The sequence below is a fragment of the Coturnix japonica genome, chromosome 19 (assembly GCF_054131305.1).
Source record: "Coturnix japonica strain WE chromosome 19, WE-NBRP24, whole genome shotgun sequence".
NCBI classification, from domain to species: Eukaryota; Metazoa; Chordata; class Aves; order Galliformes; family Phasianidae; genus Coturnix; species Coturnix japonica.
The window spans coordinates 667,631-680,567 of record NC_140681.1 but is presented as its reverse complement, the minus strand read 5'-3'; the positions used below and the strand labels follow the sequence as shown (position 1 = coordinate 680,567).

At 39.3% G+C, this 12,937-nt stretch overlaps 1 protein-coding gene across 4 annotated transcripts in view; it reads right to left on the bottom strand.

The window, feature by feature from the left end:
* The window catches only part of LOC146757728 (agouti-signaling protein-like), a 72,052-nt gene that overhangs the window by 27,916 nt on the left and 31,199 nt on the right, over positions 1–12,937 (bottom strand). The window contains exon 1 of one of the 4 annotated variants that reach the window (XM_085520001.1): positions 2,673–2,778. The exons of 1 other annotated variant lie outside the window; for it this stretch is intronic. The gene's annotated coding sequence lies outside the window, so the exon portion shown is untranslated. Of the gene's footprint in view, positions 1–2,004; positions 2,340–2,672; positions 2,779–12,937 lie in introns of those variants that run through there. 2 more of the 4 variants (XM_085519996.1, XM_085519994.1) reach the window with 2 other exon arrangements.

Below are 12,937 nucleotides of genomic sequence, written 5' to 3'. Positions count from 1 at the left end.
GCAATTTAAATGCTTTATTCTTCAGAGGAAATAAATACGGACAGTATATTGGTCACAGAAATACTGAAAATGTCAAAACATTCAGATTGGAAGAATATTAGGCATTAGGTATTGATTGATGAGCTTATAAATAAATCCATACATCTCTCACTGTGTTCACTTGATAATGGTGTTTAGCTTTTAAGAGTAAATCCTACCCTTTTTGTGTCATATTTAATCAAAAAGGGGTTTAACTGAGAAGAAAATATTTCAAATTTGTTTTATAAGCACATTAGTCTTCTTTCTGCTTTCACTGAAACCAGTGGGAAATCTCTCAGCATGTGTCCTGAGTTAAAATATAACTCACGTGCCTGATGAATGGAGGCTACATGCTGCATTCAAAAAAGTGCAGCAAGAGGAGAGCAGGTAGTGCTCTCATTTGGGATTACACGGGGGAACAAAGAGGCAACAGTGAAATAAGCATAAAGCTAGCAGATAGACATTAATTATTGCCGGTAATGTTCTATGGTTACGTTACTGGTTATTTCTGCTTCAGGTCTTACATGCTTTTAGGATTGAACCTTTGAGCTGTAAAAGTTGTGGAAAAAAGGGCTTTTCGTTGCTGGTTGGAGTACCTGCTGTATTTCTGCTCCCTGCTTGACACACAGTGCATCACTGTGCTTCAAAGCATCGAGTGCAGCACTGTGTACATTCCGTGTACAAACAAGGTTCAGGAAGCACTTCGCTTCCTACATTAATTCCTTGCATTTTAAATTGGAAACTCTAGTGATATTTGTGAACAACTCCAGGTAAGGAAAAACAGTATTTTAATTAAAGGGCTAATTTATGTTCATAGACTTGTTTATTTGAGTTACGGGCACAACATTCATCACTTTAGCAACTTGGTGTGCTCTGAAGGGCGTATTTAAGCATGGAATCAGGCTGTAACGTTAATGTCTTGCAACCTCTGAAACTCATTTTAGTAGTCCTACTGCATCTTCTAACTAAACACAGAAAATGATTCCAAGTACCCCAGAGTACTAAGTAACAGTCCCTGTATCAGACAGTTCTTAGCAGTTCTGCTCTGCTTTCGGAATAAAACCGATATGCGTTTGGTTTCAGAGGAATACGAAAGGAAGGAAAAAAAACCCGAAAGCCGCCTTTACCACAAACTCTTCTTGTTTCTCCCCCTACAATTTAAAGATACTTTAAATGAATTGTTGATCTAACTGCGCCACAAAAAATTATCTGAACTTGCCATTGTCCGCCAACAAACAGAACTAAGTTTATTGGGACCTTGGTGGAATTCATTGTGAAGCATAAAATCTCTGCCTGAGATACACAAAACTGTGCGCATACAAAACTGAGCAATGCATTTAAAGACATATTCATTAAATTCTTCAAGTATTCAGAACTCCTACCTTGTTGTTTTCTTTATGAGAAAGGCAACTGACATCTGGTCCTTGTTAATGCCATCAGTGTGTTTACAGGGTTCAGAATTCTATGCGTACCATGAAAACATCTTGTATAAATCTTAACATATACGCTGTATAGCATTTATAAATAAGAGTTGCTGGTCCTGGAAGAGGACAACAGCTCCCAAAAAAACCAAAACAAAAGAAAAAAAACCCAACAACAACAACAACAACAAAAAACAAAACAAAAACAAACAAACAAACAAACAAAAAACCAAAAACCAAAAAACCAAAAAAAACCCCAACCAACCAAACAAGAAAAAGATCCCAACAGCGAACAGTCCAACATTCAATGAAATCAGTCCTGAAACGGACAACGAAGTTTTAACTCTGAGCTCACTATGAAGAAACTTTCTTTTCGCCTAAGAATAGAGAGTTTGAGGCCAATCTAAGACAAAACTGAGCATGCTGAAGCACCAAACAACTGTCCCACTTCTGAAGGCAAAACGACAATTTAACAGATGGAAAGAAAGCACTATTTTGCAATTGAAGGAAAGTTGCAGAAATTGTTTTCATTTAGCTAAAACTTATTCTATCTCAGCATACTCACTTTTTTTGCTTCACAAAACTGGCGAACTCTCATTACTCCTCATATTCCCACTGCCTCACGCTATTACTTTCGAAGTAGATGATGTATTTCTACACATACATAAGTATAAGCAGAGTGTTTAAACCACAGATTTCTCTGGTCTGCCTTTTTTGAATTGCTAAATGACTCCGTACCGCATGGAGAGCTGGAGCTACACGTCTTCCTACAATATTTCATTCTAATTTAGAAAAAGAACATGAAAGTTTAAATGTATGGCAAAACAATGAATAAACGTAAAACATCCGCTCAGATAACAAAACATTTACTCACCTCAGCCATGTAGCCAAGGAGAATGCACTTCCAGCCAGATTATAGCTGGAGTGCTGTACGTTGACCAGCAGTTCTGGCTTTCCTCATTTGCAGGAGATTTCACTGCTAGTCAAGTGAAATTAATCCTGCTAAATCCTTTGATTTATTTGGAGCTTCACAGGTACCTATGGGCTTAGGGCCTCTCTTTCTCTTAAAAATAAGCTGCTGATAAAAAGGAGGTAACTGTGAAAGAGCAGCTGCAGCACTGAGGCATCCTGGCATTGCAGTAGCGCCTGAGGGCAGCAAGGACAGCACGAACTGATGAATAAATTTTGTTTAGCTACATTAGAAATGAACCTCCCAAACTGTTTAGCACATACCTTTCTTACAGGTCTTCAGCTGTCTGTATTTTTAATGCTCTGGCTCTGCTTCCTTTTCATTTAAATCAGAAGTTTACTTTCAATCAGTGAATTAAAGATGTGAGAGGTCTTGCTTATATTGAATATTCAAGACACGCTGGCAGGGGCGGTACTCTGAAAGGGTTATAATTTTTTTCCCTCCCTCTCCAATGCAAATGTCAAATAGGACTGATGTTGTCAATTCACAATGTCCTTTGTATATAGAAAATAAACATTTGTACGTCAGGTATGCAGGATGTAGAAGACCCAGCATACAGTTCTAGAGGAGCAATAAGGCTGCAGTGTAGTTCTTGTACAGTTACGTTGGTCCAGCTGTGTCCTCTTGGTTGTGTGTATTGTACCTTTGGTACTGGCACCTACTGAAAAATGAAAGCCTAAAAGCTCTATTTGGTATCCTTTTCATAGCAGGTTATGTCTACAGCCCTACTGTGAGAGGTAGTCTGTTGGTTTGCTATGCTCTTTTTTGGAGATATGAAGGGGAAGAGCACCCTGACACTAGAATCAAGCCACTGAGCACTGGGTTTCCTTCCTTGAGTGTGGGAGAGGGGAGAAATGTTGATGAGCTCTGGGAGATTGTAGAGTGGGCAAACATCCCTCAGTGGTTTCTTTGCTCAGTTCCCTTGCCAGAAGTTCTGCTTCTGCCCCAGGACTCTCCTGACAAGGATGATGGTGGCTGATAGTCCCATGTGCAGCTGTTGGCCTGGGTCTGCTTTTCTTTTGAACCCTTCAGTAGTTTGGAAACCTCTTTCTTCCCCAACAGAAGAACATTTCCTCCTTTCCCAGCCCAGGGCCCTCATTGATACTAAAAGTGTTGCAGCTCTGCTCCACCAGTTCACTCAGAAATCATAGGACCGCTAGTGGCTAGCAGAAGAAGAGGAGGACTGGAGGAGCCCGGTTCCATCTGCTCTTCCCATTGCTGAAACAGGGAAGAACCACATTGGTTCTGGAGACAGAGAGAAGATGGAGCGGGGATGCAGCAGGGTTAAGCATAACAAGAGAGGGTCTGACTGGGTCATGTAGCGCAGCAGGGTGAAGCAGAAAGCTACCATAGTGAACAGTGTGATTGTATGCTTACCTGGTATCACAGACATGTAATGTGCAACCAGCGTCACGTACTGCTATGGTGTTGCCACCTTCTCTATTGCTGCACTGAAAGCACTGTGTGCTCTATTCTGTACTGGACCTATCTTGAACCATGGCTGTGCTTGAGTGCTGGCCCTGACCATCAGACTCTTCTGCTTTGGAACAAGGGGAGAGCCCACATTTGTGCAAACTGATTCACCAGGCATTCTGCTTGTAGGAGCCATACTTGTAGAAAATACAGGTAGGCACACTTATATAGGGACTGTACAACTTTCTCCCTCCTCCTTTCATCACCCTACGCTGCACGAGTCAAGGACTGGGAGGAGATCCTGTTCTTCACAGCTACCAAATGGATGTGGTATTGATGAGAAAGAAGGGACAAGGTAAGGATGAGGTTTGGAGTTATAGAATCCAAACAGTTTCCTCTTTCCTACTGGCTGGGGACATGACATTTTGGTGAAATGAGTCCTGTTCTGCAAGACCTGCTTGGATGAAGTTCCTTCTGCCTCTGTAATGGGGCCCAAATTAGGTTCTCCTCTTGCATTTGCCTTTCTGCAGCTCCACCTCTCTAACATGTGGGGTATTAATTTAAGAGGAAACTTTTATTAAGCAATTACTAAGCACAAATAGACATTGTGCAGACATAGGAAAATATAATCTTTCTCTTGGGTTGATTCTTATTTTTTGCTAGAGGCATGACAGTGGTGCTGGGCATTGCACACAGGGGGCTGTGCTTTCTCACAGTTAGAATGTACCAGGCACAGGCTGTGGAAATGTGTCCCTCCTTGCTCCGTGCTGGGACTGAACTGCACACATAAGCAATCTATTTGCTCAAGTTTTAGATAAGTGTTTTTGAAGAACCTCAGTTGTAATCGTCCAGAACTAAGAACAGTTAATACTAGATTTACACTTCCTCTGAGCTTTAGTTTTGAAATGTAATAATGTAAAACCCTTATTTCACTTTTAAAGGGAAACCATACAATTTGTCTCTCTTTTCTGTGTTTTCCTGGCTTTTTGCTCTTGTTTCAGTGTATCTGGTTTGCATCAGGCTGAACCTGGCCTAACATATGGCCAGCATATAGCCCTGCCAGAACCAGCTGGAGGCTCCTCACATTTGCCTGAAACCTCTGATTATTTCAGCTTCCTCTGACAGTGATTATACCAGGAATTTTCCCTAGGGAAGTTGGTTGTGTATCCACCAAACATGCCTCTTCAGTTGTATATAGAAGAAAAATAAGCTGAGAAAGACACAGACATGTTTTTGTAACTGAGACTATTTTAAGTAAAACCTCAATTTTACTTTTTCATTCTGGCTGCATAAGATAACATCTTTCTTCTCTCCACAGACTATATATTATTCTGTTGTCCCTTTCTACAAAATGTAAATATATTGTTTTATTTCTCTAATAGCCTAGAAATAAAAGTGTTTAGCAGTTAGGCCCTGATCTTCAAGTGACTGAAGTTCATACCTCCACACAAAGTTATGCCAGCTGTAATTTTTGACCTGAAAGGATTTCGTAGCTATAATAGAAACCCCCAACAATTTTGAAAAGCCCCCTTGAAAATAAGCACAATCGAACAAGTTTGAAACATGAAAAGGTGTTGTCGTTTTCTTTTCCTCCCCAAGATGGTCTAATTAACATCACAGCCTCTTCAAAATCTGGCTCTTGCATTTGTTCTTACTTAAAGACTAAAAGGAAAGCTCTTTATGGCCCAAATGCCCTATATTGCCTTCCTCTTTCAAACATGGCTTCTGTTAGTATTTACCATCTTTGCCTGGCTTTCTTTTTAATTTGAAAGAGTTCACTACAATAAAAAACAACATACTAATAAAACGTGTATCAAGAGTTCTCCTAAAAATTATGCATTTGTGAAAGTAAGATATTGCAAAGGAGACTTCAGTGTCTTTGAACACATTTGGCAATCTATTTCATCACCCACTATGCTTCCTACTGGGGACAATGTGCATACAATTTAGTTCTCAAAGCTGTAGAAGAAAAATCTTTTCCTTCCCTTTCCTTCCTTCCCTCCCTTCCTCCTTCTCCTCTTTCCTCCTTCCCTTCTTCTCTCCCTCCCTCCCTTGCTTCCTTCCCTTCTTCCTCCCTCCCTTTCTTTCTTTCTTTCTTTCTTTCTTTCTTTCTTTCTTTCTTTCTTTCTTTCTTTCTTTCTTTCTTTCTTTCTTTCTTTCTTTCTTTCTTTCTTTCTTTCTTTCTTTCTTTCTTTCTTTCTTTCTTTCTTTCTTTCTCTCTTTCTCTCTTTCTCTCTTTCTCTCTTTCTCTCTTTCTCTCTTCCTCTCTTTCTCCCTCTCTTTCTCCCTCTCTTTCTCCCTCTCTTTCTCCCTCTCTTTCTCCCTCTCTTTCTCCCTCTCTTTCTCCCTCTCTTTCTCCCTCTCTTTCTCCCTCTCTTTCTCCCTCTCTTTCTCTCTTTCTCTCTTTCTTTCTTTCTTTCTTTCTTTCTTTCTTTCTTTCTTTCTTTCTTTCTTTCTTTCTTTCTTTCTTTCTTTCTTTCTTTCTTTCTTTCTTTCTTTCTTTCTTTCTTTCTTTCTTTCTTTCTTTCTTTCTTTCTTTCTCTCTTTCTCTCTTTCTCTCTTTCTCTCTTTCTCTCTTTCTCTCTTTCTCTCTTTCTCTCCTCTCTTTCTCCCTCTCTTTCTCCCTCTCTTTCTCCCTCTCTTTCTCCCTCTCTTTCTCCCTCTCTTTCTCCCTCTCTTTCTCTCTTTCTTTCTCTCTTTCTTTCTCTCTTTCTTTCTCTCTTTCTTTCTCTCTTTCTTTCTCTCTTTCTTTCTCTCTTTCTTTCTTCTTTCTTTCTTTCTTTCTTTCTTCTTTCTTTCTTTCTTTCTTTCTTTCTTTCTTTCTTTCTTTCTTTCTTCTTTCTTTCTTTCTTTCTTTCTTTCTTTCTTTCTTTCTTTTCTTTCTTTCTTTCTTTCTTTCTTTCTTTCTTTCTTTCTTTCTTTCTTTCTTTCTTTCTTTCTTTCTTTCTTTCTTTTCAGAATAAGTTCTACTTTCACAAGCTGGTGTTTCTATCAGTTCAGCTGCCCGATTCTAGAGTTGGACACTCATCACTCAAACCATCTCCTTCAAGGTGGAAGAACACCATCTGTGTGAAGGTAGAAATACACTCCTTTAAACCAGGATTTTTGATGGGTATGTCTGTGTATTTGTCAAACAGACAAATATGCCTGGAATTTTTATTCAGCATCCAATGCAGTATGTTGTCGTGGCACTGTACATGAGAGCAGACTGGCATTGTTCACAGGCCCATGGGTCTTCCTGTGTCCTCCCTATGGCTGCACTGCCCCAGTGCTGTCAGGGTTTCTTGCAGAGGACGTACTTCCGTACTTTTGCTTGTCCAGTTGGAGCTCTGCCCAGAAACATACCTGTCCTTGTTGGAGGCCAAAGATGTCTAATATTTTCTCTGCTAATTGATATCAAGCAGCTGGCAAATACTGTTGCTGCTCACTCCACCAGACTGTCAGCAGGATGAAATGGTTGCATTGTGGAAAGGAGCAATGCATGAAAATCTTGTGTGATCATATAAATGATATGGGCAGATCAGGCTACACAGCTCTGGGACCTCCTCTGCACCTTGCAGAGATTAAAGTGCAGCAAACAAGGTTCAGTGACTGCAGCTCCTCTCTCTCTACCACATTCCTACTTGTTTTATCCTGGGGGTTAATAGTTATTTTTTTAACTCCTCAGTCATGTAGTAATTCACCTTGCATTGATTTTCTATTAATGAAATATCACATTCATCTAGTCTGTGAGATGTCCCTCTGAACCAAAAAATAACTAGATTCAATACCACAAGGGCTCTTTAAACACAACTTGCTTCTCTAGACACCAAGCTGATTCTAAATATTATTTATAACTAGTGTCGGCCATAAAATCAAATTCATTTAATAAAAATCTTACATATGAAAAATGCATGCTTGGTTTCTTTTGTGTGTATGGAAAAAATGTTAGCCACAGCCAAGCAATTAGGATGCTTGTGGGGCTGCTAGCAGATCCTCCCTCAGTGCTTTGTTGGAAACTGGGAAAAACAAAAAAGTCTCACCCGAGCTTTGTACAGGCCAGCTTGAATGATCAAACCATTGAGCTGTGGAGCATATTGTTTTTCTTTCTATAAATGAATAGAAACCATAAAATTCATATGATAGATTTCATTGAATGGAGCTTTCTCAGTTTTGCTGAGCAGAAGAATTAAAGATAATATTCTTCTCTTTTTGTTTAGGACAGGGTGTCTGTATTCTGGCTAAAAATGTCATAGGCAAAAATCTCAAATGAGAAGGGATGGGTTTTCATGGGCACGGTTCTTTCCATGGTTTGGGGCAGTTCTGAGTATTTTCACAAAGGGGCTGATTTTATCTGAGCGAGTTTTAACAGACAAAACCTCAGTAAAGTTTTCTCTGATGAATCTCTTTGAAATGTGATGTTTATCACATGTCTATATAACAGCACACAGCTTTTTGTGCTGCACTGTCCTAATCTACATAGGGTTTGATAGACTGAATTATTTTTCATCATCTCTTCCTGCTCAAAGAATACAGATTTTTTTTTAACTCTTCCAATTAGGGTAATTTGTCAATGGTTTCTAGGTCCTGTTTGGTCCAGTTCTGTGACAGTTGGGTCAGAGGGACCCACTAACTCAGGAGAGGGGGAAGAGAATAAAGGAAAAAGGTAAAGAGATGGGCCTAAAAACAAAACAGCAGCAACGAGCAAAGCGAGAAAACGAATATACTAAATATGACAGTGGGATGCGAGACAACACAATCTAATACAATATCATTGGAACTGAAGCTAATAAATGAAATTAAATGAAAGTGTCCAAAACTGAAGGCGTTACTCTGATGCTGAAGATGATACAACTAGGGAGCTCACATGCAGAGATAAGCAGTTAAAGAAGGGTCAGTCTCGTGACTCATGAGCAGTTTTATCTTTCCTTTTAAATGGAAAATGGAAATGGAACAATGAAGTCTTCCAGCATTTGTAGTTCTTCTCTTCTGAGAAGGGTATACCTGGAACTATCAACAATCCATGGAACTGGAGCATTAAATCTTTAACTCTCAGTGCACTATATGATGTTACGATATGGAACACTGATAACAAAGATCACAAAACTGTGACACTAATACTTTTGATTAGCATCAAACTGCATTCAGTTTGCTTTTTTAACTTAATACAAAATCCTTGACAGTTGCTTTGTGTTGGGGTGGCTCTTATGCCAGCTCCTGTCAAGGAGGAGATGAGTCTCAAGGACTGTGCTTTCTGACCACCAGTTCTGCTAGGAATTCTATTTCTTAAAACAATACTTCTTTCTATCATATTACACAGTGACTGGAGAGCCTGGTTAATGTCAGTGAAAGGAATGAAAGGCTTCACATCCCAGTTCCTGCACTTGCACTTATCATTAAATCCACATGATGCTTTTGTTCTTCATCAATATATTTCTACATCTGCTTATTAGTTTAAAATGTATACAACTTCTTAGGAATACAGCTTATATCACGGAGTTACTGTTCCTCCTTAAGTCTGTGATGAATTCCTAGGCATATGACTCAAGTGCTATATTTTTGTTGTTGTTTTGTTTGAAGCATGTTTCACCCCAGCAGTACCACTTTTTCTGTGGGAAAACGTGAAAGAAGAAGAGATCAGTTTTTGAATATATAGATTTAGTTCTGTAAAGACAGTCTGGATACATACAGATGTACACAACCAAATTATATGAAAGTAGAACTTCCCTAAAATTGGAGAATTTGATGATTTCTGTTTATTTTCTCTCTAATTTTTTGTTAGTTCTCAACAGATCGGTAGAACTTTGTTAATGTCTGTCTAAATAAGGAAGCCGTAAGTATGGAAGGCTATGTGTAGGTCAGGCAAAATTCCCCACATATGAGAGATCTGCTCAGTAGTTGAGTTTCTTTGTTCTCCTTTATCTAGACATTTCATATGGAACTGATTCTTGGGTGCCTCACACAAGTATGATGAGAATAGGATGTTTTATCTGCTGCCTCAATAACATGGCTTGTGCTTACCCTTGCCAAAGTAATTCTTTAAACTCCTCAGTATGAATGTTCTCATTCTGGAGATGAGAGGTCAACTTCTGAATGTCTGAGTGAAGTTACCCAGATTTGAGTATGGTGTTTACAAGAGTCACAGACTCTACTGTCCCATTCAAGAAGCTTTTAAAACAGTAAGCAGAAATATTTAGGATTCATTTGAAGTTGTAGTCCTTATGGATAAAATTAATGTAGCTAAATGCTGATATCAGTGTCTAAGCTGATCAATTATCCCACAATCCTTTTACTGTCAAAAGGTGGAAAATAGCCAATAGAACATTTCTTGCTAAAAGGAACATCTAACACAAGTCAGGTGATTCACACCTTGGAAAGAAACAGATGTATTGGATAAAAAGACGTATTTGCAGATGTCTGGAAGGATCTGCATAGTAACATTGCACAGACTGCTTGCTTGCAATAAGCAATTCAAATATTTCTAACAATGCACAAAGCTACATAAGGAGTATGTTTGTTGGAACATATGTGAAACTCTCATGTTAACCTCTTGATTTTTGTCATGGTCTATAGACTTTGCATTCCTAGGATTCAGAACAGTGTCTGTTCTATTATACTTATTATTTAAATTGAAAGAATATTCATGCCTTTGGCCTTTCATAAGGCTAAATTGAGCGAAAGTACTTGAAAAGTGCTATGGAAAGAGAACCATATTGCCTTTCTCGATGGGCTACCTGTAACAGTACCAGGCCTTGATATCCTCTCAGATCCAGGAGGGATAGATTCTGGTGTTTGAAACTCGGCTGTGGGGAGGGCTTCCCTTCCAGGTGGTGCATTAAACTCTTTCAGTTGATTTCTAGATGAGAGGTGGCAAATCCTTGTAACTTGTTGCTTTGAATTGGTAGATTTTGACTCAGAGAGGAGGGCTTCATCGCAAAAATCTGGTGAGTCTTTGAGAAACTGCTCTTATACTAAGAACAGTCTTTGTTTTCCTATTTTGGTTCTTTGCAAAGAAGTCAATGCTTTATTGTTGCTCTCTTAATAAGTGACATATTTCTTTTTTTCTAATTTCTCCTTCCTTTAGGGCTTGATTTTGTTAAATGCTGCAGTGCTTTGTCTAGGTTTGCCTCTTTATCCTCATGTGGATGTAGGTTTTCACTTACCATAAAAGGCCCATAGAGCCCACCACCATTTCCATGCTTGGAACAAAGTGGTTTTTTGTGCCTGTGCTTTTAAATTTTACTAGGAAGAGGGGATTATAAAAAAATCCATTTATGCATGGGTGTTGGTTTCCATGCTAGAACAATTATATTGATTGCACTGCAGCTGTGAACTGCCCATGGAGGTTTGGGTAGGGATTATTTCCTGGTATTTAAGGAATCTTTGGCCTTTGGGTAGGTAAATTCTTGCTGACTTGAAGACTGGGATAATCAGAAATGCAAATAGAGCAAGAAAACTAAGGTATTCCTCATCTGACAGAGAGACCAGGCCCAGATCATATGACAGAAGGTAAAAAAGGCAGATCAGTCATACTAATTCACCAGATGTGGAACAGAGAAAGAACTGAGTTGTCCAAAGTTGTCTGGATATCTTAGAAAACTGAGATATGCTAAAAATGCACTAAGTATTATTAGCAGGTTAAAGGATGGTTCTTCCCCTCTACTCAGCGCAGGTGAAGCAGCACCTGGCATGTTGTTCCCAGTGCTGGGCTCCCCAGTGCAACAGAGGCATGGACATACTGGAGAGAGCCCTGTGCAGAGCCACAAAGATCCTGAAGGCACTGGAGCACCTCTGCTGTGAGGAGATGTTGAGGGAGCATGAGCTCTTCAGCCTGGAGAAGAGAAGACTCAGTGAGATCGTATCAACATCTATAAATGCCTGAGGGGAGGGAGCAGAGAAGATAGAGCCAGGCTCTTTTCAGTGGTGCTTGGTGCTGGGACCAGAGGCACTGGGCACAGACTAGAACACAAGAGGTTCCTTCTGAATATCAGGAAACAGTTTTTTCACTGTGATGTTGACTGCATAGCGAATGTTCCTGGAAATATCCAGAAGCTGTATGAACATGGTGCTGGGTGTCTCTGCTTGACCAAAGGTGTTGGACCAGATGACCTCCAGATATCCCTTCCATCTTAAACCATTCCATGATTCTGTTGAAGCAGGAGGTAGTGCCAGCTCTGAACAGAAGGTGGTAGACAGAAACAGAAGTAATCACACTTGCTTGCAACTGGGCAAGAAATATGAAGTAAGTCTAGGAAAAAAGTCATTTAAAACTTTCGTAAATATTATCTCTTACTGCTCTGGTCATCAACCTGTAAGAAAAAGGAGAATATCCCAGTCTACTCAGATATCAGGTGATGTCTGAACAGAATCCGAATAAAATAAGCCTCAATTTGATTCATGATTGTGAAGCAATTACAGTTGGTTGTTAGTAGATTAGTGGTATTTCTAGCTCATTGTTCTCTTTTCTAATTACAGAGATAATGACTTTGCTCAAGTCAGCCAATAAAATTAACAAATCACTCCTAGTGACAGATAGCACTGAAGACAGAGTTTGTTTTCACCAGGAAAATAATGGAGTTTGCTGTGGTTCTTTTGAAAAATATTTTCCTGGCAAGAAATGATGTGTTTTAATTCATGTGAACTACTTTGTCGAAACAGAAATTATTACAAAATATCTTTTTGAAGAACAAAGGAGCTTAAAAATATTGAAGTGGTTTACAACTTCTCTAGGATATAACATTTTGGTTTTGCATTTTGAGACATTTCATTCCAAATCGTACATTTCAATTCTGTCCAGCCCAAGAGGGATTTTTGCTGACTAACACCATTTCTATAAAATGGAAATCTTGGTTTCTCTCTAACTGCAAAGCTTTGTGTTGGAAAGTTTGTTGTCTGGTAAGAAGAAAAATAAAACTTGGGCCATAAGCATTTAAGGTTGGGTGGGTTGCATTGGTTAATTCTAAGGCTGGGCTGATGTGGGATCTGTTGCTAGTCTGTGTCATCTCGGTGTATTAGATTGATTTAGTCCCAGTCCTTACAAAGGTCTCATATAGAATCTCTTTATTTTGAGCTGGGAGAAATGTCCTGAGTGCATGTTGCAGCATAAATGGAAGCTCAGGATCTTTGTAGGTGGTGT